The sequence below is a fragment of the Lissotriton helveticus genome, chromosome 6, assembly GCF_964261635.1.
Source record: "Lissotriton helveticus chromosome 6, aLisHel1.1, whole genome shotgun sequence".
Classification (NCBI taxonomy): Eukaryota; Metazoa; Chordata; class Amphibia; order Caudata; family Salamandridae; genus Lissotriton; species Lissotriton helveticus.
The window spans coordinates 716,739,474-716,767,316 of NC_136067.1; the positions used below are offsets into that span (position 1 = coordinate 716,739,474).

The 27,843-nt window shown below is 44.5% G+C and overlaps 1 protein-coding gene across 4 annotated transcripts in view; it reads left to right on the forward strand.

The window, feature by feature from the left end:
- The first annotated feature begins 4,318 nt into the window (after nucleotides 1-4,318).
- Nucleotides 4,319-27,843, forward strand: part of USP45 (ubiquitin specific peptidase 45) — a 1,947,146-nt gene continuing 1,923,621 nt past the window's right edge. Inside the window, exon 1 of one of the 4 annotated variants that reach the window (XM_078648210.1) lies at nucleotides 4,319-4,418. The gene's annotated coding sequence lies outside the window, so the exon portion shown is untranslated. The remainder of the gene's footprint in view (nucleotides 4,419-27,843) is intronic. The other 3 variants (XM_078648209.1, XM_078648212.1, XM_078648211.1) reach the window with 3 other exon arrangements.

Here is a 27,843-nt window from a genome sequence, read left to right on the forward strand (position 1 = left end):
GGATAGCACAGAATAAATTGGTAAGGAGCTGGTACGAGGGAGGGATCGCGCTGCCTGATCTCCATCTTTATTACTGGGCGTCCCAGCTTAAGGTTATTAATCATTGGATACACGTCTCACGGGAAGACCCCGCGTATAAGGCGGACTGGTCGCAACTGGGGACTGAAGGTATGCTTTCAGTGCTGTACAACTACGCGCAAGTGAAGGCCCTACTTGGCCCAACGCTTCACACGGCGACAATATGGCATGCGGCGCAATCACGTCTGGGGTGGAAGGGTAAAATTACCAGGTTAACTCCGTTATGGGACACTAAAACACTGGGTGCCCTGCGGACATGTAAGGGGTTCGAGAGATGGGATGCCATAGGGATCTCGGTGGTTGGGGACCTCTGGGACAAAGGCACGGTGGTTCCTTTCCCACAGCTTCAACAGATGTACGGCATGGGTCCCTCTGAGACATATCGCTATGTGCAAATCAGGCATGCTCTATTGCAAGCAATCCCACCAGACACCACACTTCCAGAATCATCACCACTGGAGGACAGACTACTAACCGAATTTATGGAACAGAAAGCAACCTCACTCACGTACAAAAAACTGATTAATAACCTGCCAGATCCCACACAGAGACTTAAAGAAAAATGGGTGGATGAACTGGGTGAAATGGATGACTCGGAGTGGAACGAGGCGCTTGCCTCGCCGCGAGAGGTAGGCATTTCGGCCAGATTCCGCCTAGTGCAACTAAAAATCTTACACCGCACCTACTATACCCGAACACTACTACATAGAATACAAAGGGCAACACACCCATACTGCCTCAGGGGGTGCGGGGATGAGGGAACTCTCCTCCACACGATATGGGAATGTCCACAAATAAGGGAACTTTGGAGACAGATTATGCGCACAGTCTCACAGGCCATCAATGTATCTGTCCTACCGGAACCCCGTATGTGCTTGCTGAATGTCTGGGACCCTACAGACCTAAATAGGTATGGACAACTGTGGGTCACACTGGCGGTGACAGTGGCCAAGCGAGACATTGCGCAGAGATGGGGGGCCCCGGAGTTGCCGACGGTGGCGGGGTGGATACGGAACATGGACCTCCTCATGGTGAAGGAAAGAGCAGTATATGTATTGAGGGCATGCCCTCGCAAATGGAATAGGGTGTGGACGCCATGGAACAAATACAGGGGGGAACCATGCGAGGCCCTGCCAGAGGGTGAGGACTCGGAATCTGAGGAGGACGAGGACTAGTAGCAAAGGGTGTGCCAACACGATACTGGGGGGGGCCGGGTGGATGCGAGAACGCAGCGCTACCTTAGGCGAAATGCTGAGTAACTAACCCTGTGGACAACTGTATGTGGCTATTCGCACTAATGTGCTCAATGATGACCTTAGTTGGATTTTAATGTTTTATGGTTTATCTACAATTACGTATTGTTGAATTCAAAAGGATATGTCAGAAGTGCATTATCAGGGAGTTGCTTATGGATAAGAAGCAAACTTTGGCCATGCTTTCTGTATGCTTGTCTCTCTTACATGTTCCAGTGCATGGCGATTTTAGACACTGATAGGTGCTAACACAAGATCTGTTAAGTTCTTTTCACCCGATGACACTTGATAGTGATGTACAATTGTGCTTAACGACTGAAAATGTTAATGTCTCTTTTTGATCTCTTGATAAATAAAGATTTAAAAAAAAATAAAAATAAAAATAAAAATAAAGTTAATATACAAGAGCTGTGCTATATTTTACTACTAAACAGGCAGCCACAAGTCCAGTTACCTTCCAGAGAACAGGGTCGTGATTTGAATGATGCAGTAGGTGTAGTAGGACCAGGCCCAAAAGTTGTTAGAACTCCTCTAAACACCTAATATAGCTATATTTTACTACTAAATCGGCAGTCACAATTGCAGTTATCTTGCAGTTAAAAAGAGCTTGATTTAAATGGTGGAGCAGGTGCAGTGTCACGGGGCCAAAAGCTCTAGTGCCCCACTAAACCCAGATTATTGCTAAAATGTAAAACTAAACAGGCAGCCACACGTGCAGTTCCTTCCAGAGAACAGGGTTGGGATTTGAATGGTGCAGAAGGTGCAGTGGCACTGGGCTTAAAAGTTGTCAGACCTTCTCTAAACACCTAATATTGCTATATCACTAAACAGGCAGTCCCAATTGCAGTTATCTTGCAGTTAAAAGGGGCTGCAACAGGTGCGGTACCAAAAGCTCTAGAGACTCCACTAAACACAGAATATTGCTGAATTTTACTACTAAACAGGCAGTTACTAGTCTAGCGGGCACTAGGGGCATGATTTTGATGGTGCTGCAGTGTTACCAGGTGAAAAAGTTGTCAGAACTCCTCTAAACACCAAATATTGCTATATTTAACTACCAAATAAGAAATCACAAGTGCAGTTACCTTGCAGGCGACTAGGGTCATGATTTTAGTATGCAGCAGGTGCAGTGACACCAGGCCCCAAAGATCTAGGAACCCCTATAAGCAGCAAATATTGCAAAATGTTACTACTAAACAGGCAGTCACAAGAGCAGTTACCTTACAGGCAATAGGGTCATGATTTGAATGGTGCAGCAAGTGCAGTGACGCTGGGGCCAAAAGTTGTCATAACTCTTCTAAACATAGAATATTGCTATATTTTACTGCTAAAAAGACAGTCGCCAAAGCAGTTATCTTGCAGGCACGAGGGGCATGGTGGTAATGGTGCAGCAGGTCCAGGGGCACTGGGCCCAAAAGTTGTCAGAACTCCTCTAAACACATTTTATTGCTATTACATCAATTCTATTATTTCCATCTTTCATTTCATGTTTCAAAATTTTGCTATTACTTACCCGCACTATAACACTAGTAACAGCACAATATATTGCCTTTTTGTACATAAACAAGTCATAACACTTTACTTTCTGTAAGTTATATTATACAACTACTCAGCAAACTACAATTTACAACAAAAAGAGCTTATTATTAATCACATAGGTGAAGCCTAATGCATTCACCAATGCTTGTCTAAGTCAATAATTGCTTTATTTTGGCTGTCTCCCACCTGAAATTTCCTGTGCCTCAATATAAATCAATAGAAGAAATGTATCCTCTCGATTCTTTTTTTTTATCTCCCACTATCCGATTTTAAAATGCTGGTATTGATTTTATGTCTGACATAACATGGAAAACCTACTAATAGGCTCAAAACAGATATCTTCACATGATGGTATTCCTGTCCACTCATGCTCTCTTACAGGTACTTGTAGGGCTTATGCCTAAATAGCATCGGAATAACCAAATAAAATCTGTTTAAAAAAAAAGGTAACTTCACAGTGATGGGGTGTATCGAAATAACTGTGTTGTTAAGCTTCTCAGCTTTGACATAGAGGTAGTAGGCAGTATTCAAATGGTACAACACAATATGTGAGGCCCCTGAAGCTACAGAGAGAGTTAATCCACTCTTACACAGGCCATTTGTACCTACAAATAGGCCTTTAAGTGGGTCGGGTCTCACTGGAGTTGATCACCGGCAGTTTTTTTAAGGGTGCCTCGAAATGGGTCTCTATCAGGCTCTGTTTTGTGCCCTGGCACAGGCGGTCTTTTTTTTCGCAATGCAGTGACAGCAGGCAGATCGATGTGCGCGTGCTCACTTCTCACTAGTGGTGAAGTTACGGCATGACGACATGCCAGGTGAGCGTTGTAGAGGAAGGGAAATCCTTTAAAGAGAGTCATTTTCACTCTGGGTTTCCCCTTCTCTTTTTGAAACTCAGGAGCAGCAACATTGTTGTGGTGTCACCAGGGCCTTAAGTGGAAGCTTTTCCAATATTATATACAAGCCATAGTTACTGCTTATTTATCTTGGAAAACTAACAACTGTTGACAAAGTCAATAGTCCGGACTTGCTGTAGATATGATGTTATTTGTTGTATCCTATATCTATCTGTATGCAATGACAGAAACAGCAAAATACAAGTCAGGTGGCACACTATGGTGGGCACAGATTTTTAGTTTAAGTGGTTTTAAGCCACGCCCTTAATTACATTGCCACGCCCATTTGAGAGACCCTCCCGTTTTTTCATCCCACTTAAAGCCCTGCCTACAATACAAGCGGTCAACATTGTGAAAGTTAGCTGTTCCATGTAATATACATGACAGACTCATACGAATACTTTTTATTTTATATTCGTTATTAAGATTGTTTATAAATTCTTGTTCAAGGACGGTGATTCTGAGACTGATTGAAGAGTACAGCGTTCTTTTGCTCGCTGTACAGATTTCAACTTCCTATGATTGACGGTTCAGGTTTTAGCACCCACCCTCCCTGTCCTCTGATTGGTAGATTAGCTTTGTGACAACTTCCGCCTCCATGTGCGCCAGCTGTCCATTTGGGAGCAATCTAGAAGTGCGGTTCCTCTTGGATTAGGTATGGAACTGCGACTTGTGTTTACTCTGTGCTGTAGGTTCTTTTAGACCACGTGGAGGACTACGCTGAGAAGCCCCGATGTTGCACTTACTAAGTTATACTTCTCTCTCCGAAAAGCTGCGTCTTGGTCACCGCCTTGCAGGCTCCAGACCATGCGTTTCTGGTTCCGTGTTTACAGTGCAGTTGTATTAGCAGTCATTGGGAACAGTTTATATGATCCCCACCTCACCTTCGAAAACGTCAGCACTGTTTTATTAATTTACAAATAAATAAAAAAAAATAAGAAATAGGCGATACTTTAGTTTTCGTATATAGTATACGACGTATGTACACAGGTACTTAGTTTTACAGTTGTGGTGCACTCATTAATTTTAAAAGATTATGCTAAGAGCCCAGTCCTTAACTCTAATCACGCTGTCTCCCCTACGCAAGTGGTTTCTTTTGTATTCCGCTCCCTTTAGTCTTCTCTCATGTTTCTTGCTCGAACTGGGCTCTCTGGACAGCAGTGGGCGTGGCAATACTGGAACGTCAAATTTACTATTCTGACTCTAGAAATAAAATATTTGGGGAAAGAGTAACTTTCCCCAAAAATTTACAGGAGGCTTATTTACTGCTTTAACTCCAGTCCTAGATTATTTTGGGGAAAGTTATAAATGTCCTACATTTTTTTAGGGAGGGTTAAAAAGTAGTATTTTTGAATTGCATAAAATGCTGCCTTTAAGGCACAGCTCTAGACAAACAAGCATTAAAAATACAATAGGTCTCGCCTTTCATTAAGTTAAAGCCATTTGCTTTGCTATACAATACCATTAGCAAAGCTAATGGCTTTAACTTAATCAAAGGCGAGACCTATTGCATTTTCAATACTTGTTATAAATGGCGTCAGTAGAACCATCTGTGGGATTTTTTCTATGTGAAAGGCATCACAAAACGAAGCACGTCTGTAACACAATCTGTATGATTTTTACTTTTTCATCCATCCAGTGATGTGCTAATTTATCCAAGAACTCAGTTGCCAATCCGGCCCTTGTGGCCTGGGGTTAACAGTTTTGATTCTATCACTACTAGGATTGGCTTAAAAAATCCCAGTATATGGAATGTTGTCAAAGTGTCACAATTGAGAGCCTTGCCAGCTATGCAGGTATGTGTGTGTTCTTGTAAATACGTAGTATTGAGTTGGTGCCTGTTCCTGTATCGCTGCAAACAAGGCTCTTTATGAGTGAAGTAGGGGTGTGGGGCGATTCCTCTCAGCCTCCCCTGTGAGTACAGGCCTCAAAGGCACAGTTGTTACATCAAGCCGCCACGTCAGCCTTCAGTGGTTGCTTCCGTTCCAAGTCACGGCAAAGATGCGCCTGATCACTGCCAGAAGACACTTTGAAATGACTGTGAGTAATCCCTGCCTCCCAAGCCATTCTTATAGCTTTGGGGCCTGTAAAACTATGAATTGTCACACTTGTAAGAGTGTGATGGTTAGTAGCTGTGTTTCCACTGTCATTGGCAGGTGGGAGGGGGCAAAGATGCGCCTGATCACTGCCAGAAGACACTTTGAAATGACTGTGAGTAATCCCTGCCTCCCAAGCCATTCTTATAGCTTTGGGGGCCTGTAAAACTATGAATTGTCACACTTGTAAGAGTGTGATGGTTAGTAGCTGTGTTTCCACTGTCATTGGCAGGCGGGAGGGGGAATGTGTGGTGCAAGCTGCAGTGGTCTCCCAACGGGAGCCCCAGCACTTTTTTTTATTTTATTTTACAAATTAAGCACTGGTTGTGAGGGGGGGCAGTAATGTATTATTAGCATGGGTGCCTGTATGTGTGTTGTGCGTGTGCCACATGTGCCTGTGCGTGAGTAGTTGCGTGCTCCTCCTTTGCTCTGTCTACCCTTGTGCATCCTCTCATGCGCATAATGATGAACTATGCAAACACCAAACACACGAACTTTCCAATATATTTTTGTGAATCGTCTCTACGATGACTAACATTTTAAATATGAGACACTTGGTGGCAGTGTTGTGCACATTCACTATTTAAAGAAAATATTTTCTCCGTGCAAGTACTCGGCACGGTTAAGAATAATTGTGCTTTACTATAATACTCTTTTAGACCAGCAATATTTGTGCACTGGGGAACCTGTCTGGTGTTTATTCATTTTTATTAACTTTCTCTGTGCTGGCAAACATTCAGCCACTAATGCTCCTGTCTTTGCCTATGTGCCACACAGAGATCCCTTATGGGCGAATTAACAGCAGGAGGACTGTGATATTTATTTGAAATCAAGCTACAACCGTCTAGTTTTTATTAAGAGAACAAAAGAAGGTGGAGAAATATGTCAGCGATGAGACAAAGACGTCAGCGCCCTGTTTGTTTAGGATCATAAAAAGGTAATTCTGCAGTACCAAAGAATGATGACGTCTTTCTTGGCAAACGTATTTGTGAAGAAAAGCAGCTGCGGTGCAAGCCAGGGATAGAATATGCAATAAACGTCTGGGCGAGTGACAACCCATCAGATATAGACACAGTGTGAAAGCGACAGCACGCCGACATGCGCACGCCCGTGCACATCTCTTTACAGGGTAGACAGAAGATGTGCACGCGGGGACTGGCTTTACTGACGGTGAAAAAAAAAGTCCACAGAGTATCACGCCGCCAGTAAAGGGGAAAATACCCGCGTGCACATCTTCTGTTTCTTTTATCTCCCCTCGTGCACACTGGAATCATATCGATTCCAAAAGGCCTATCATGGCAGGGCAGCGCATGCGCTGCTTTCGCCAGGCCGAGACCTAAAAACTGGGAATACCTCGCTCATGCCAGTGGCACTCAACCTGGTAAATCCGTTCAGGAAAAATCTTAACCTGCTAGTAGGTGTCATGTACCCTTATTATCTAGTATTTGGCTATACAGTTAGTGGGTTCAGATGACTTTTCGTTGGGGCACAGTATTTTCAGTTCTGTGATAACATTGTGGTCAGGTTTTTTTAAGTTGGTTAAATAGAAGGGAATCACGACTACAGCTCCCAGAATGCCCTATTTTGTTAAATGTAAGTCCAGGACTGGTATCACTGTGTTCTCGTGAATTGGAGTAATCTGTCAACCATTAGCATGGTGATAATTTCATATTCATTGGTACTTGCCGGTAAAACACTGAACCTTCAAACACCTTTAAAAGCAAGCCCTTGCTATGTCACTTTGTTTTGCAAAGTGAAACTGGTTTCTTCACTTAGGATAGTACTTCAGAATGTTGTTGTTGTTAATATATATTTTAATTTGGCGAACTTTTCCATAAAAATGCCACAATACAATATACAATTTAAAGGCCAATCATACAAACAGCACAACCAAGAAAGGGTATAAAATTCAATACAATCCTGATAAAAACTACAGTGGGAGCTCTGCCACTCTAAAAAAGAATTCTCAATTCATCACCAAGTAAGAAAAGGTTCACATATGCATATATACATTTCTCCATCCATACGGTCTCCCAGGGTTCAAAAAGTCATATATTAAAATCATTTTCCTACCCCATACCAAGTTATATTACCAATTCATTCATCGACTTCTGTATTGCAATTAAAAATCTTCCTATTGCACACGACACATTAAAAAATCTCATATTTATCAATAAGCTAAGTGCTTGTTCCCTACTTTCAATTTTATAGGCAATAAAAGGAGGTTTTACAAATTCTTTCCGTTCTAGGAACCACAAACAATCAATCAAAATATGCGGGCCACTGCATTTTACTTGTAATCCACATGTGCACAGACCCTGTTGATTCTTCATTGTAGATTTTATCTTCCGATCAACGTTACATGGGTTCAGGCCAACTCTAAATTTCAGTAGTGTATTTCTAAGCTTCGGGTTAGGCATGGCCTCGATATAGTGGAACATATGATCGTTAGTCCACCCGTTTACCAAGAACTGGGTGGACGGTTTGCTCCTCAAGTATCAGGTCTTCTTCTTGGGCCTTAGTGTTGATAATAGCCCGTAGCACCTGCTTGGAATTCTGCACTGATTTCCAATGATCTAGTTCTAAGGAGAGTTTAGCACATAACTTATCTAACTTATGTCTAGCTTCGGACGCCCAATTCAGTTCACTTTCCTCTAGTTCTGTTTTACAAAGGTTTGATATTTTGGGGGGCCCTTCTCTATTTATTCTCTGCCAGAAGTTCAGTGAAGCTGCAATCCCCGAAAATTCCATGCTGTAAGTTGACATTCTACTCTCACAGCCTGTAGTTGACGGAGGGAGAACAAGAAGCTGTTTCACGCATTTACCCTCTTCTAAATTCCAATCCACTTTGCCACCTAAGAATAATACCTCAGCACCTTATTGGAATTGTGGGCAGACCATTGCATTTAAAGCTGATAGAATTGGCCGCAGGGAGGGGCCCCCATACTTCTGCTTAAATTGTTTGAGGCCCCAAACTGAAGAGAGAGCCTTTGCTTTTAGTGACTGTATGTGATCCTTCCAATTTAACTTACTGTCGAACCACATACCCAAATATTTAAATGTGCCCACTTCTTCGACTCTCACCTCTCCCAGTTTCAAATAAAAAGAGCTCTTCCTTTTACCCACACCATTATTTTAGTCTTTTCTAAATTAACGGTGGGGTGTTTTTTTAAACAGTGGTCGTAAAAAGTGCCCTTTTTTTTTTGGGAGGCCCAATTCTCTCATGTCTGTTATCACTAAATCGTCTGCATATATTAGACATGATATATGGGTCCCCCCCATTTTAGGGCTTAATCCACCAGCCTTATTCACTATATTTGGTAAATCAGAGAGGAACTAGGAGAATAACAATTGGGGCCAAAACACAGCCCTGCCGTAATCCATTATTTTTCTGTATTTTCTTAGATAATGTTCCGAGGGTATCCAAAATTACCCTGGCCGAATTCTGTGAATGCATTTCCTGAATTAATGAAAGTACTGTTTTGTTGATTCTGAGCGTTGCCAGCATAGTCCACAGCAGATTACGGTCTACTGAGTCGAAGGTGGCTCGAAAATCAACTAAACAGCAGAACAGATTGCCTCACCCATAAACTAAGGCAATGGTCTATGGTTGAGTGGCCCTCCTAGAACCTACCTTGCTCTATTGGTATCAAATTGTACTGTTCTGCCCAGGACTTCAACACGCCTAACAATATCTTAGAAAATACTTTCTCCCCCACATCCAACAGGCTTATAAGGTGATAATTCTGAGGCAGTGTGGCGTCCTCCTTTTTATAAATTGGTCTAACAATGGCCCCCTTCAAACTATCTGGGAAGATTCCAGAGGTTAAAATATTTTGAAAGGTCACCTTTAGAAAGCTTACCCATTATTTTTAATATAATTGCTGGTAGGTTATCTGGCCCTGCAGCTTTCGTTAATCGATCGGATGGTTTCTTTAATATTTTGAAAAGAGAAGTATGGCTTTAATTGTTCTACATCCTTAGACCTTATTTCCAAGGTCTTCTTCATCCTCTTACCATTCTGCAGGTTACTCAGATGGTTAACCCAATCATCCTCTCCCTCTAAACTCCACATTTCCCCTTGTACATTTCCCTCCTTTACCAATCGCCAAAATAACCGTACGTTATTTGTGTTTATCACTTCTAACATTGTTTGCCATTTGTTGGACATATATTCTGTTTTCTTTTCTCATTTTTATACACCAGTTTAGCCACATGGGGGGCGTGGCTACGGAGGCGACCAAGATGGCCGCATCTGACTAGAGCTCCGCCGGTCGGGCGATGTCAGCAGCCTCGATCCCGTCTTGAGCAGGCCTGTCCATGCGCCGGAACCTTCCCCCTGTGATCGCCGGTGATTGATGCCACCGTAGCAGCTGGGACACTCTTCGAGACGTCGCTGGCGCCCAATGCCACCGGGCCCCGGCTTGGGCCTACCTGACTCCATCTCGGTGCCGCCGGTGACGGGGTGAGTCTTCGCCCTCTCCCTCCCCCTGCCCGTTCGCTTTTTCCTGCTCCCGCCTGCCCTGGGGCCTGCTCTCGCGGCCCGCTACCCGGTTTCTTCTCTCCTGCCCGGCGGCCCCTGCATCTAGCGCGGACCCCTTGGCCTTCGGGCCTACTGCGCTACAGAAGCCGGGGCCTAGAGTAGGGGAGCAGGCCGGACCTGGGTGCGGGTGGCGGGGGAGGTGATCTGGGGTTGGGGTGGGGGTCCGGGATTGGTGGTGGTTTTGAGGAGGTGGGCGGTTGTGCTCCCCCCCCCCCTCGGCGCCTGGAGGGTGCTCTGTGGCCGGCTGGGTCAAGGACCTTCCTAGTCCCCCCTTCCTTCCGGTCTGGGGGCCCCTCTGTGTCGCATCTGTAGGCCCGATCGCCCGGCTGTGCTAGTGGCTGCCAGGACTCCCGGATAGGCGGCCGTCCCTGCCGATTGGACCTACATTAATTCCTGGGGCCTGAGGGGTTGCTGTGCCCTGAGCCCATCCCGCAACTGGGCGAATATTGATTGTTTTCAGCCACAGCGGACCGCCACATGACTCTTCCCTGGCCGTTCTGCCATATTCACACTGCGACAACGATCCCATCTTGCGCTATACTGGTCCTTCCTGCTGCTCCTTCATGGTGGCGCCTCTGCTTCTGCCGGTACACTGTTCGCTTGGGGGCTTGGATTTTGCCGTTAATCCCATAGGGCCTGCAGTGTTGACCACGTGGGTGGCTCTGTCCCTGCCCTAGGATCAGTAGTCCACTACTGCTCCTGCCCTCTGGCCTGGCTTCACCTTCCGCCACACGTGCCCTATTAGAAGAACTCCATATTGGTCATCTTCCTCGCAATTCTGCTGCAACTTGCTCGCCACGATGGTCAAGAACGACCCTAGGTAGCCCAAGCTCCAATTTGACAAGCCGCCGGCTGCCACGTCGGACCCTGTGGCCGAAGCGCACCCCCTCAGGAAGAAATCGACTCGGCCCCCCTGGCTGCTGCCATGCTAGCCGAAATGAGAGCGGGCTTCAAGGCCCTTGATGCCCGGTTCGATTACCTGGATAGGAAACTGGCTGACATGAACGCGAAGGTCCAGGGCCACGATCGCAGGCTTGATTTGGTGGAATCTAGAGTTTCGGATCTTGAAGATGGGTCCTCCTCCTCTCTGAAGCGGCTGGAGAAAGTCGAGAAGATCCTTAAGGAAGTGGCTATAAAGAACGAAGATTTGGAGGCCCGGGGGCATCGCAACAACATACACATTCTCGGTGAACCGGAGACGACAGCCACTGGTCGACTAGACTCATTCGTGGAGCAGCTTCTTTCTGACCTGTTTGAAAGAGAATCCTTCACCCAAGTTGTTGTTGTTGAGTGAGCTCATCGATCCTTAGGCCCTCGCCCCAAACCAGGCTTACCTCCCAGACCAATTGTCGCAAGTCTTATGAACTTCTGTGATCGGGACACTGCCCTCCGAGCGGCCCGCGAGAAGGGCGAGATCCAGTGGCAGAGTTGCAGTCTTTCATTCTTTCCGGATTTCACAGTCATGGTGCAGGAGGCCAGGCGCAAGTATCAAAGTGTTAAGGCCATGCTTAGAAATTTGGGGCTCAGATACGGCATGCTTTATCCAGCTCGTCTCAAGGTGGACATTGATGGCACCCCAAGGACCTTCGTCACTCCGCATGCTGCACAGGAATTCTTTCGAGACTTCAAGAACAACAAAAGTGGGGTGTCAGGTGGCTCACGGTCCCATTCCCCTCCACTGCAATCCTCACAAACCAGCGTGGACCTCTTCTCCCAGACGGGAAACGGCTGAGTACAATCTTGTTTTGTTCATTGGCCCTGGTAGGGTTTCATTGACTTTGGCTCGCTCGCACGCTTGCCTGCTATTCGATTGTTCTGTTGTTTGATTGCTGATTTGCCCGACTGGCGTGGCGTCGCCATGCCCCATGGTGAATACCTCCATGGTTTGTTTTTTGGGATGTGATGTTAGGGTGTTCCTCTTTCTGGGTAGTGAGAGGGTGGGTGGGGCGTGGTGGGGGGTTTTTGTTTTGTTTTATGATGGATATTGTAGTTTACAGACGACGAGGTTTGCTTTATATGATGTGATGCATTTTTACACTGACTTCCTTTTTCTTGTACTGAATATATGGTACAGTTAGGAAATGTGCCCGGTCCTTCCGGGCTTTTGTTATTAACGTGGAATGTGCGTGGCCTGAATAATAATAGGAAACGTCGACAGGTTTTGAATTATGTAGCACGACATACGACTGATATCCTCTTTATGCAGGAAACCTACTTGGCAGACACAGGCGCCAACTCAATAGCTTTCGGATGGGGTCCACACTGGTACTTCTCTACTTACAGCTCATATTCAAGAGGAGTCGCTATTTTTGTACACAAAAGAATCCAGTTTGCACACCATGCCACACAACGTGACCCCGAAGGCCGGTTCTTGATTGTCACTGGTCTGTTGATGGGACATAGGGTTTCACTCGTATGCGTATATGGTCCAAACACTGACTCTCCTTTATTCTATCACTCCCTGTTGACTCGCTTCCTCGCCGTAGACACTGGGCTCTTGATCATGGGTGGGGACTTTAACCTCCTTCTGGACCATTCTAGAGACAGTACTGCTTCCATTCCTGACTCCAAGCCCCATGCCCGACTAGCCCTTCGTGAGATTTGCGCGTGGTATTCCTTAGTAGACATAGAGTCCCATCTGCACGCACACCATCCTGCCTTCACCTATTATTCTGGGTTTCACAACACCTGGACCAGAATTGATTACTGGCTGGTCTCCCCCGGAGTTTCTGGCTGGTTAGGTTCGGTCCAAACTCTCCCGCGCACTCTTTCCGATCACTGCCCGGTTCTTCTTCAGCTAGTTATTCCTCGTGAGGGGGGTTATGAGCGACAGTGGCGTTTTCCCGGCCGGGCCTTGATGGATTCCGCTTTCAGCGAGGAGTTACGACAGGCTATAGAAGATTATTTTGACTTGAACACGGGCACTGTCTATACGTGGGCGGTCTTATGGGAGGGCTTTAAAGCTTACATAAGGGGTGTCTGCATTTCTAAACATGCCGGAGTCCTTCCTAATCTGCGTTCTACTTTGGATCAGATCGAGAAGAAAATCGCTGCAGCGGACCGCGCATTGCTCACTTCTCCCTCTGACTCTCTTTCCGCCCACCGTTTGGAGTTATGTGTCGAATTTCGGGACGCGGCTGATAGGGAATTGCCGTTTCTTAATAAACATTGTGTGGCTCGGAGGTATGGGAGGGCGAACGTCCGGGTCGCCTATTGGCCAACACGCTTCGCCCCCCAGGGGCTCCACTTACATCATCTCCATGTCGGGAGTAGACGGCTCCCCCATTCATTCTACCCCAGCGGTCTGTGAGTTATTTCTTACTTATTATAAGACCCTTTATTCTTCGCGCCTATCCGGAGATCCCGGCGGTCAGGAAGATTATCTATCTGAGGTGGCTCTGGTGTATCTGGAACGATACATACAAGAGTTCCTTCTGACCCCCATCACCTCAGACAGTATCGTGGAGGCGATCGATACCCTACGCGCGTCATCTGCCCCCGGACTTGATGGCTTTTCGGCTGACTTTTATCAAGCGTACAAGGACCTTCTGGTGCCGCGCTTGGTTGAGGTCTATGCGGAGGCTTTCGAGGTGGGTATCCTCCCCCGACGTTTCGGGAAGCGGTGATCATTCTACTGCCTAAACCCAGCAACAATCCTATGCAATGCGGCTCATACAGACCACTGTCATTGCTAAATTTGGACTACAAGATCTTAGCCAAAGTCATCGCCATTAGACTATCACTATTGTTGGAATTTGTCATCTCCCCTGTGCAATCGGGCTTCGTTCCACACAGGTCCACCTCGCTCAATCTTCGTACATAATTCACTGTACTGCACCGTATTGATCCTACCACGCCTGCCGCTGCAATTTTACTTGACGCGGAGAAGGCCTTCGACTCCCTTGAATGGCCCTTTTTTCTTTCAGTCATACGTCGAATGGGTATGCCGGAATGTTTCGTGGCCACCGTTACTCTTTTATATACTAAACCCACTGCCCGGTTGCGTCTTAACGGCACTTTGTCTGACCCTTTCCCGCTGTCGCGAGGCACCAGGCAGGGCTGCCCCCTTTCCCCGCTCTTATTTATTTTAGCCATGGACCCCTTAGCTCGGCAATTTCAGGAGAACCACCTCCAGCGTGGGTTGCAATTTCGCACTGGCCCTTTGTTGAAGTCCATGTACGCGGATGACATAGTCTTATATGTTCGACAGCCTCATGATAATTTGTCACCATTGATTCGGGAAATCATACGATTCGGCAATTTTTCCAGGCTCCATATCAATTGGCACAAATCGGTCCTTTTTCCGCTTACAGCCGGCACTGCGCCTTGGTCATTCGAGTTTCCGCTGGAATGGTGCGATGATTCTATTCAATATCTGGGTATCCACATTCATCTAGACACTGCATCTGTGATCCGTCTCAACTATGGCTCCGCTATCAACACATTGGAATCACAGATCACACAATGGCTCCACTTACCCCTATCCATGGCGGGTAGAATCGCATTTATTAAAATGATAGTATTGCCCCGCTTTTTTTATTATTTCAATAATATTCCCGATCCCTTAACCAAGGTATTTTTCACGCAACTCCGCTCACTTTTGCTTCGCTTGATCTGGGGAGACAAGACACCCCGGGTCAGTTGGAAAGTTTTAACTTTACCACCGGACAGAGGGGGGTTGGGTGTACCAGATTTTTATTTGTCCATCTGGACGCTCGCTTACCATATTTGCGGCCAGAGGCAGATCTGGTTCTCCCGAGACGGCTTCTTACGATTCTCCCCACTGGCTTTTCTCATGACCCCCGATACATCCAGACAGTTTCCACCACATGCTGGGCTTGGATTAAATTGCATAGAATTTGGGGAATAGATCTTTTATACTCCCCAGCCTTACCCCTGCCCAATGCCTCCCTTTTCCCTAATACCGGGGAAACTTTGGTCGAGCGCACCTTGGCGAAATTCAACATATGTATCCTCGGGGACTTGTTCCCAGATGGGCATGTATTCTCCTTGTCGGAGGAGGCGCGGTTTAGCAATCGCTCCTTTATGGACACATTCATTCTCACCCGGATACGCTCTGCTTTAAGGGCGAGATTCCCCTCCTTCCCTTTGGCCCCGGTTGAGACCCCTCCACTCACTTTGGTGATTCAGAACCCGAATAATGTGCACCTGATCTCCAAATTGTATAAACAGTGTGGGACACTCAAACCAATTGATGACTCTAAGCTCAGGGCCGCATGGGAGAGGGACTAGGGTGGGCCTATCTCTGATGATCAATGGGCATATTGCTGTAGGACCACAACAGACGTTTCTTTGAACAGTCGTCATAAGTTGCTTCAGTTTAAATTCCTTCTTTGGATGTATTTCACTCCGGCCCGCGCACACAGAATTGACAATTCTCGACCACACCATTGTCGGAAATGTCTTGCCCCCTTTGCTGATTTCGCACACTTAACCTGGACTTGCCCCAAAATACACCAGTATTGGCTAGAAATCCACTCCACCCTGGGTGATATATTGTCCATGCCGCTCCTTCCTACACCCGAAATTGCACTGTTGGGTTATGTTGAGAACTTCCCAAAGAAGGTTCGTAAATTAGCGGCTCTTGGCTTCCTATTAGCCAAAAGGGAGATTGCATTGCTGTAGGGCAGTAGGCGCGCCCCTACTCTTCGCTCCTGGTTAAACAGCTTAGCGTTCTGCAATGTGAATTGCGAAGAATTCAGTACTTTACTCCCCACCTCTTCCAGGCCAACCGATATTTGGGGCCCGTATAGAGATTATATCTCCCGGCGCCAATTATCCCATGATTCTCAGTTACAGTCCGGCATTAGCCCCACCGGAGTGGGATAGTTCCCTTCAGACTATGGAAAGGAACAGCGGGGAAATGATGACACTGCATTTATTTGGCTTTTGGTCTCTGTTTTCGACAGTATCTATTGTTTGCAGTTTTGTCATGAGATGGATCTTTCATTAAGTATAGGATATCTGTTAGTGTCAGTGCTTATGTATCACATTACCATTTTGGTCATTATGATGTGTGTTTATATTTTAATTGATATGTTTTTCAGATTCCCCACAAATGTCATTTTATGTTCTCATATTGCAATCTCATTGTTTGTTTGCTTGTTCTTCTTTTTTCAAGCAAAACGGAAAATAAAGTTAAAAAAAAAAAGTTTAGCCACATGGTGACTCTCCATTGTTTCCTTGTTCTTCCTTTTTCTTAGCTGTCTTTCCCATTTTCGTACCCTCAACTTTAAATTTCTACACTCATTATCAAACCAACCATTTGTTCTCTCTTTATCCTTGAGTGCGGGACCAAATTTTACTTGTATCCTTAGACAATTTACCACATGCTCAATTGCCTGATCATACCATGTTAGAGTTTCATCTCTTTGCACCAAATTACTAACCAACGTATAATCAATTATCAAATTATTAACCAACTTCAGAAGGGCTGGGGTTTAAGCCTTAAATGGATCTCTTTTGCCCAGTGCCACATGTCCACACAGTTTATAAAAAACATCCTCCATATTACCAAGGACCGCTTTATACAACAGAGCCAACAGTTTATTATACACCCTTTTGCAAAATCTATTGATTATAACTGTCTAAAGTTTTAGAGCATTTTAGAGTTAATCACACTAAATAATAAATACATTTAGAATCTTCCACAATAGTTGGAAGCTTTATACTTCTACAGCTGCAAAAAATGTGATATAGAGAGACCTAGTGGATGCAAACCAGATACACAGTGGATCTTTGGTACATAAGTCTGTGGCAAGAAATAACCGGTTTAGGTACGGTGCAAGAATTACAAAGCTCATTAATGTTACTGTGCCAATAAGTAGCCTGTCATAATTAATTTGCTGATATTTAAAATACTAGCATATTTGCTGTGTTATTGCTGATATCATTTACCTTCTGCCCCTTCCTTTACGTAAGTAGTTCATGCTCTACACTGAGAGGTTTCTAGTATTGACTTGATTACTTACAGGTAATCTCCATTATTCTTAGTCTTACTCATCATCATTCCGGTCCTTACAATGCACCCACTCTCCCATGCTTCTAGACATTTGACGGTGATTGGAAGTGATAGGAGGATACTGGGAATGCCAGCCCCGTTGTGATGCGCAGCAGTAGCGACTGATGACCTTTGAAAGTGGTGAGGTATAAACGTTTGGGATGAGTGCCTTATGGCGAAAGGGCGAGCCCAACCATCATAGGGTGGGGGTGTCAAAGGGGTGTGTGGGGGGGGGGATTGTCTCCGGAGAAACTTTGAAAAAGAAGGTGGCAAATGGTGCATTTCCTCTTTTTTCTTTCTTTTTTACCATTCCACCACAAAGGCGCAGAAAACCTTTATCCTGCAAGACTTCTTACAATTCAGCAGAAAGATTTTGGCCCTAATACATTCAACAAAATAAATATATTTTTATTTTTCATATAGATGCACAAACTAACAGGCAATACAGACACATACCTCATGTCATTGTCCATATACAGCTGTTAGTAGTGTACAGCGTTACATATATATTCTTAACATAATTCTTCGGACACACAGGTACACCGTAGATAGAAAATAGTGCCCAATTGAGACTGCAGGACAGCCTCATCCAATTTCCATCTGACTGGGAGTCAGACCTAGTGTTGTATCAAGGCCTCCCTCCACGGACCCCAGCCCATAGTAATCTCTTCACCACCCCCAAATCTTGTAAAAGTTGCGGGGACAACCTCTACCACTTATGTCCCCTTTTCTACCGCCATATTGAGGTCCGCCCCCCGCTTCCACTCTTGTATGGAGGGTACCTCCGGCAATTTCCAGTACTTGGCCACATCTTTTTTGCTCACTATCAAGGCCAATGTACGAAAAAGAAGTTTAAAACAAGGGACTTCAACATTACCTGGGTCCCCAACAGAACAAATCGCAGTTCAAGCGGAAGTGAGACCTCCTTCGCTGTCCAGTATAGTTGTATGCCGGGACACTCTTAGAGTGTGTGAAGGAAGGTTCCCATAGCGTCATCATAACGCAAGCAAATAGGAGCAGACACCCTACCAATGGTTTGCAGCTTGTGATGATCATAATAAACCCTATGGAGGATCTTGAACTGTATCAAGCGCAAGCAGTACTTGATAGCAACCTCTAGCGGGTGCACCAGCGTTGCCTCCCAGTCTATGCCCTCAAGTTTGCCCACATCCTGTTGCCACCTCTCATGTAACTGACCTAGGGTATCCGGCATGTTGTTATTCATCGTTCTGTACGTGGTATAGATTACTAACCCTTCCCAGTTTGTCCATTCATATCGTCCCTGTAGGGGAGTGTATTCAGGTAACTCCATGCGTGCCTCAGTTGCGCATATTTTAGAAATTGGGTTGGGTATATGCAGTTTTCCCACTGTAATAAGGTTAAGGGCAGAATGTCCTTCTGATGGGGAGTATCGCTCACCTTAGTGATTCCAATGGTATCCCACGTCTCAAAGCCTCGCAATTTTGTGAACTCCTGCAGACAAGTCCCTTTCCAGAGGGGTGATTCCCTAGTGATCTTGTGGGCCCAACCTAGTACCTTTATGGCTTTATCCCAAGCTTCCAGTGCAAACTGTGTTGCCGGCGGCCGTGTCTGGGAGTCCCTCCCTCCATGAAGATAGTGTAGGTGGGTTCTGTGCTCCAACAGAGCTCGCTCAAGTCTAAACATTGGGTGGTCCTGCGTAATCCAATTATTTATATTTATCAGGTGAGCCACCCAATAGTGCCCTTCAATATATGGGAGTGCAAGCCATCCATTGTATTGGGTACGCTGTAGTGTTTTGAGCTATATTCTCGGGCGTCGCCGCCCCAAAGCAGGGTCCTCAGGTCTCCATTGATCTTAGTAAATACCTTCTGGGAGACTGGGTAGTATGTATTCTGGAGCGCATATAGGAACTTGAGAAGTGTAATAATTTTGAATAGGGTTGCCTGCCCAATCAGGGTGAGAGGAAAGCTCCACCTTCCGACGTCAGCCTGAACATCAGAACCACCTGAAGACTAGAGCAGAACGCCTTTCATGATGTAACAAATGTCCCCAGGTATTGGAAACCCTTTCAGTCACCTGAATCACTTGCAATAATGGAAATAGTTCTCGCAGGCTGTACGGAGCATACCACACTCACTTGTCCTAGTTAATGTTATAGCTGGAGATTGCCCCTGGTATCCCAACAATTGAAAGAACACCAGGATAGGGGTCACCGGGTTAGTTACATATATATAAGAAAATCATTGGCATATCATGTTATTTGTTCTTCCTGTTCATCCTCAGCAGAGATAAGGAACCCTCCAACTCAGGATACAACGCACTGCATATGCCAGGGATTCTGGCGTTTGGACGAACAAACGTGGGGATATAGGTCATCCTTGCCTAGTCCCCCTACCTATCGGGAATTCGGCAGGCATCTTTCCATTAACCTTAATCGTTGCGACTGGGCTCTTGTACAGCACCGCCACCCATTTTGTGAATTGGGGGCGAAAGCCAAATTTTAGTATTGTCTGCTCAAGGAAGAGCCTGTGGACCACATCGAATGTTTTATCGGCGTCCAGGGAGAGAAAGACATGCAGTGTCTGACGGGTCTGTATTGTATTCGGCAAATTATGCGTGCATCTCAGGTTAAGGCGGGTCGACCTGCCGGGCATAAAACCACAACTGGTCTCAATGTATTAGAGGGGGGAGGTGATAACCTGTAGTAGTCAAATTGGCAAGATTGTGGCCAGTAGTTTAGTCTCAGCGTTAAGCAGGGAGATCGGGTGACAGGAATCACATTTGTCCCTTAGTTCCCCTCTCTGCGACGAACCATGATAGTGGCTCTACGTAAATCCGGGGGAAGCTCCCCTCAGTCTGGGGCTTCTAGAACAGGTGCAGCAGATGAGGCCTGAGTATATTTACATATTGTTTATAAAATTCTACAGGGATCCCATTGGGCCCTGGGGTCTTCCCATATCTGAGTTTTGATATGGCGATCTGTATTTCACTCCGCATTGGCTCTTCGAGGGAGTCACATGCTTCTGTGTTCAGCACCAGAGTGGGAATTTGGGGCAAAAATTGTGCTTTAGTATCCGAGTCCGGAAACGGTCTAGCCCTTTAACACTCCTCATAATAGCAAGCAAACTTTACTAACAATGAGGGCATCAGTGTCACAAGCAACCCCTGTGGGGCTGAGGATTGTCCGTACCATCAAGCTTCCTGTTCTTTCCTATTCAGCCACTACAGGAGTCTACTGGTTTTGTCTCCCATTTCATAGAGACAGTGCTACATGGGCATCATAAGTTTTTTTGTGTGTGCCTATTTTTGAGCTAAATCTCTATATTCCGTTTGTAAAGATGCAATCTGTCTGAGAACCACAGGATCAGTCTCCGTCCCCACAGACCCTCCGAGCTGCAGGATCTGAATTTGCAAACTCTCGAGCTCTGTCGCATCTCTCCTGTTTTTGTGTACAGTGAGGTTGTGGACCCTATCCCGTAGCACGGTCTTAAATGCTTCCCACAACACAATCTTTGACCCCATTGTCCTTTCGGTTTCAGTAAATAATAGCTTGGCATTAATCTGAGTCCCCGCGCTACCTCAATGTCTTTCAGGTGCCAGGCGTTTAGCTTCTACCCCTGTTACCCACCTGCCCCCGAAGCATCTCACTTGGACCAATAAGGGTGAGTGGTTGGATAGGCCTCTTGCCAAATAATCTACCTGTTGTATCTCCCCAAGTTCTCCCCGGGGTACAAAGATGTAGTCCAGTCTCGAGTATACCCGGCGGGCCCCTGAGAAGTACTTCTTCTCTATGCAAATGGTGCATCTTCAAGCAAAATTGAGAAAGCAAGATGGATAATAAGCAATTGTTAAAGTGTAGAGTTAAAATATTGAAACACATGAGTACTTTATATCTTGCTAAATTAAAATTGTTTAACAGCTAGTGTAGTTTGTAAATTCAGTTGCACAGTGTAGCAAGACAAGTATCCTATACATGTAATACAGATAAAGATACTCGTAATCTATTTTTATTTTTATTTTTTGGTTAAATTTTTTTATTGAGCAATCATATAAAAATACAAAGATGGGCCCACAACCACACGGGCTGGCCGCTAAGTCACATAGCACGACACATGAAATAAACAATCATTTCCGAGGCCAGGCCAAATCATAGAATAAAATTGCTCCAGACATAGGACAGGATACAACAATTTTCTATATAAAACATGAAAATAACAAACACAAAGACAAGGCCAGTACAGTAATCAAGTCAGCCCAAATCGCAGAGGGGGAGGTCACTAAACAGGAGAGCAGACATAAATCAATGAGATTCGGTAAGGCCGTGAGGGGGGGGGGAGCAGGGAGGACAGGAAAATCCTAGAACAGAGTGAAAAATTTCGGGAACGTCGGCCTAAGGAGACAGGATAATATCGGAGGTGGCAACCAAGGGAGGGGTACAAATATCTCCACGGTATGCAGTCCATTGACCCCAGATTTTCGTCCACGCCCCTGGTCTGCCCCTAGCCACGTAGACTGTCTTCTCTCGGAACATGGACCAGTCCATGTTGTCCTCCCACACCGAAACGTCAGGAGGTCGGGATACGCCCCAGAGTTGCGCAATGTCGCGCTTCGCGACCATGTAACCCAGGGTCGCCCATCTAGTCTGGGCCACAGAGTAATCGGAGGGTTCCCACACATTCAGCAGGCATCGTCGGGCCTCAGGCCGCAGGGCAACACCCGTCACTACAGTCATTATCGCAAGCACATCCACCCAATAGGCCGCCACCACAGGACACTCCCAAAGTATGTGCAGAAAGGTAGCGCTCATCCCACAGCCACGCCTACACAAGCCATCCGGGGAAAAACCCATCACGACCAGACGCGGACCAGTCACATACACCCGGTGGAGGATCTTAAGTTGCACCAAACGAAGACGGGCGGGAATGGCGACCTCCTTTGGGGAGGAGAGTGCCGACTGCCAGTCCTCGTCATCCAGTTCCAATCCATCACCGACCCACATCTCCCGGAGTCGGACCAACAAATCCGCACGATTATGAATCAGTTTCTTATAGATGAGCGATACTCGTAATCTAAGTTAATATTCGTAGCTTGTGTGTCTGCCACATAACAGATAAATGAAAGCAAAAATAAACAATCCTGTCCAAACAAGGGACTGTTTTATAACTCTCGGGCCCAAACTTTCTATCGATACAACACCTACACGGAATTATGTTTGCGATTATGTTTGCGTGCCAGCAGGTAGGGCAGTATTGGGCCAAGTCATAAAACATCCTGTGAAGAAAAGGAGGTGCTAATAAGGTGGGACATTTAGCCAGAGAGAGAGAATAATGAATCCCTCATGTCAGTAGCAATTTAGGTTGACTGAGAGTGGAAAAGCGTACAAATCATTGTGCTGCCGAAATGATTAAAACAGCAATAATACATTCAATATTGCTACAATTACCTCCTTTGCAAGGCAAATACCGATAACATTTGAACTGTTGAACACGTGGTAGAATCTAGTTATACAAGACTTAAGTCAACACCAGAGAGGAAAAGAACCTCAAATGCAGAAACTAGGCTCACAGTGGCTGCTTTCCACTCTATAAGGGAAGAAGGAAGGAATGACCAGTCAGTCGGTCCTTCTAGTAGTTTCTGTTTCTCTTTCTGCTGGGCTGGGACCTGGCCCAGCTGCGCAGTCACACAAGAGAACACAATACATAATCAGCAATAGCGATATACTGATATATGAGATAAATAGTTTACGGGGTGGTTTAGAATCACTTTTACTCACCCATCCTAAAAACAGGTGAGTGGGTATTTTAGAGTCCCTTTTAATTGGCTGCAAAGTTCTTGAGTGAATTGGATTGGCTTAGGCAGGCAAACTCAACACTCATTTGGAGACAAGAGGGTGGGGGGCTGCGGTTGTGCTTTCCTCCTCACTAATTGCGTAGGTGGAGCGGTCTCTAGTGCGAATGTCAGGCTGGCCAGAGAAAGGCAGCCATCCAACCTGACATGCACAGTTTGGGCCCAGTTTGGGCTGAGCATAGTGTCTGCTGTGCTGCAGTAAATATAGTTTAAGCCCCACACCCCCAGGCCCGCATCATCGTGCACTGACTTCCAGGCTGCCGCAGGCAACCCGGCAATATATACATATTGTACGACTTGCTAAATGTATTCACATTTAATTGGGGGGGGGGCAGAAATATGAGTGAGGCAACACCCTAATGGCCCGTCTTGGGAGGAAGAGACTTGGATTTTCAGCCCTATTTTTATTTCTGTCTCCAGCGATTGAGGCGCATCAAAAGTATAGATACTTTCATTCTGAGTATGAGGAAGGGCAAGGGACAATTAGTGTGTCGGACAGACGTGGCTTAAAAAGAAACCAATATTCCATAACTATTTTGTCGGGCGTTCACTTAAATACAATACATACACCTGGAATAGAAAAGTGAATGCAAATTAAACGAATCTGTGGGAAATGTAGTTTTCTGATAAGAAATGATCACTTCAGATGTCTTGTGTCTAGCTAGAGGGTTACTTGTTCTAATCTTGTTGGTGCAATGGAGAATGGTGACAAGAATATAGTGTTATGATGTTGATGGAGCGAGATAGAAAACAAAATTTTGTTTAAACTCGCAAAGTCACATTTCCATAACATGAATAAAATTATTAATGATGTGTGATATGTTGTGCTAATACAACCTAGATTAAACTTTACACATGGGGGGACTAACATGTGTGCTCATAAACGTGCATAAATGTTGCATCTTTTTGTTCGTGCAAAATAATAAAATAATTTATTGTTTTCGTTTTTGTCATTACTAACTGCTGCATATTTAAAATAAGCATGTGCTTGTTTTGCTTTTCCTTGTCTGTGTGATGTCATTTCTACTATTCTAGGTGCATATGGGTCTCATAGAAAAACGGAGACTGGTAAATATAAACGCTGCTTTATTTGTTTGCAATGGCTAGGTAACATTTTGATTAATCGGGTGGGCTAATTAATTAGTAAACCATGGGGTGGATACAGAATATACTTTATTTCTTACATTAATACTTTTCTTGTGTTTGTTTTATACTAGAAATCATAAGTTGCCTGCTTTTGAGGCCTAGCTATTTGAGCCGCAAAATAAAAGCTGATCTGAATTTCTGCAGAAAGTCACGAGACGCCCATTCTGAATTAAAACGTTTATTGAAGCTGCATTCACAAAGCAAAAACTGATGAGCTGACATCATTCTGTCGGACATGGCCAAGGTCGAAAGTGAACTTTTTGTCAGTCCTTAACTTGGCATCCGCGGAAGTTGCACTGAAAGACTATGGAAGCTGCGAGGATGACTTAAAACAAAGTTGCAATCGCAGGAAGCCTCTGGCTTCACGTGGAAGAGACAATGGTCTTTGTAAGACATGATTTTGTGGAACTTTTTAAGAATCGGGTGACATGTCACTTGTCACTCTCAGCCAATGGGACGTCGAGTATTTCTGAAAATTTTCCTTTGCTAGTTTAGTTAGCGTAGAAAGGTATAAAAAGTCATGCCCTTAGGGTTGGGCTGGCTGCTGCTTTCTGACTTTCCGATGAGGGTGATGTGCTGCTGGACTTTGCGTGGAGCACGTAAGAATCCTCAAAGAACTTTACTTTAATTTCTGTCTATTTAGCTCAGTTAGGGAAATAGGTTTTAGAAATGCTAAACTTTATATAATTTCTTTAAACTGATTCAATTGCTTAAACTGTATTTTTCTTAATTCTTACTATCATGTTTGCTTTATTGCTAATAAATTTCATTTATAAAACTTACAACTTATATACCATAATTTAGAAAATAAAATCTTACTTTTGACAAACAAGCTGGTCTTGGTTATTTAGAAGTATAGGTTACCATTAGCTAGATCACGTCGCCTATGGTGGTCGTTTAAATGGTTGGGTTTTATTCTAATGACAATATTCTTTCTGCAAATGTATAAATTGTATATAGTGTGTAGATAATGTGTATATAGATTTATTCTGACCACCTGATTCAGTAGGCCCAAAATATATCAGGTTCATAAATGGGTCCATGTATAGTTTAGAATTTTGTTTATAGGTTATGAAATTGGGTAGCGTAGTTTATGATATATTTTCTATAGCCCGCTGGATCAATTATCTGGTAGCAGAAATTGATGGTTGCTAAGCGGTAACCAAGGTAACATGTTGGTTGCTAAGGATTGCGTCATGGTATGCAAATAGGATTAATGTTTTAACACTCGTTAAGTTCGTTTTTCGTGCCTATCTGTAAGCTATACCGGTATAGATTGTGTGGCGAGAAATTAGTCACGCAAGCCATCTGTTCGTTTGTAGTGATATCGCCGAGTATCACAAGAGGTATCGCCGTGTACCATAGTGTTGTCGCCGAGCAGCACAGTTTTAGGGCTAGGTCTGAATCTTGTATAGTGAGGATTTTCTAAGAAATCAAAGCAGCATGAGAATAGGGACAAAGCGCCTTCCATAAAACTCACTGTGATGAGAGTAATAGTTATATCCAAGCTTGAGTGAAGGGTAAAATTTAACGTCGGTGCATGATTATCTATAAACAGGTTAGAGTCCTGTACGGGTACATGTTTGATTTCTATAAACAGGTGAGAGCCCTGTACGGATAACGTCGTTATTTTGCTAACGGTGCATGATTTCTATAAACAGGTGAGAGTCCTGTACGGATTTCGTGTGTGTTTGAATTTAGGGAATTTTCCGTGTAAAAGTGCGAGTTTGAATTGTATTTTATGTTCAAGTGGAACTCTTAGAACTTTCACTTCGCGGTGGGTTCAGAGCAAAGCGAGTTCATAATTATACTTGCTTGAAGGGTGGGGTAAGGTTACTCTACTGACAATTGAATATTATCCTTAGTGTGAATAGCGCCGTCTATTCCGAAGTGTGGATACTTGAATGTATGTAAACTATCCTAATTAGTGAAACGAACAGATGTTGTCTTTATAAGTCATTGTTAAGAATTAATTTACACTGAAAAGTGTTCTTAAAATGGCGCTGTGAAAAGATTTTGTGAAGGAGGGGTAAGCGCCAGGAGAGAGAAGCGAGAAACCGCAGCTGCTGTGTACGTCACAGAGCCGCGCTGGGATTGGGTGACCTACGTCACAAGCTGTATTCTGATTGGCTCCTGAGTCTCTGACGGCCTGTGAGCTGATTGGTCCTTAGGAAAATCTCCAAAATTATTGGTTGAGCAGGAAACTGACGTAGCTCAACTGCCATTGGCTTGTTAGTGTGTTTCGCGCACGGATTGGTTGTTTTGCGGAACATCCCGGAAATATTTTACGAACGATTTTGTGAATTAAATTTTACTTTTGAAAATGAGTTATCATTTTAAACATGTTGAGAAAAAGACAACATTATTTCAAAAATTTAAGAATTTATTTTCACCTGACAAGAAAATCGAAACGCGAGGTGGTAAACTACTTCATAAGTATAAAACACCTGCAGCGTACATGGAAGGTGAATACGGATATCATACTGTCTTATGGTTCGACAGTTGGAAACGTTATACTAAAAACGATGGTGTTTTGGCTTGGCCTGATGATGGTTCATTTAATGTAAGAGTTTTAAGAAACTTACGAGAGAAAATGAATGCTCTTGTTCCTAAACCGAGACCAACTCAATTTGAAGCTTTAGTTGAGTGGGAAGATGAGATGTATCAGTTACAAAGAGAAGCTAGTGGAATTAAAAGACCTTCTAAAAATCCATCATGGAAAAGAGAAACTCATGAAGATAGATTACGAATGTGGAGACAGGGAAACATGAGTGAAGGATTGTATTTAATTCATGAAATGGTAATGGGTTCTCCTACAGGAAAATCTATGGAAAGTGAATCTGAAGATGCAATTATGGAAGAAATATATACAACTGCTAAAAATAAACAGCCTAATCAGCCTTTGAGACCTCCTAGATCATGGTCTACTCCAGTGGTTTCTACTGAAACTTCACCGAGTGCACCTCCAATTAATGAAGCTCCTAAACTTTATCCAAATAATTGTGAAATTACTGAAACTCCTAGAAGACCAGAATTTGAGAATGCTCGAAATGAGGGTAGACATTTTTCAATGACTCCAAGAGCAAGGGAACCTCCAAAAGAATATACAAGAGAGACAAGAAATGTTGAGGATGATGATTATAATGAATACTTAAGGTCTAAAGAAGAGTTAATCAAAAGAATGACAAAAGGCATGGAAGCTGTCACAGTTCCAGTAACAATAGGTCCTGTTCAACCTGTATTTGATCAAAGAAATACAAACAAAATTGGATTAACTATTCCTTTAAATACAGAAATTCAAAAGCCTGCTGAAAAATTTTATTCAGACTTGACTGAATTAAACACTTCTAGATCGAGAATGCCTGATTTAACTTTTAATGAGGATTTATCTCCAAAAACACCAATGGGTGCTATGTCAGATGTAGGAAGTCCTGAAGTCAGGGTA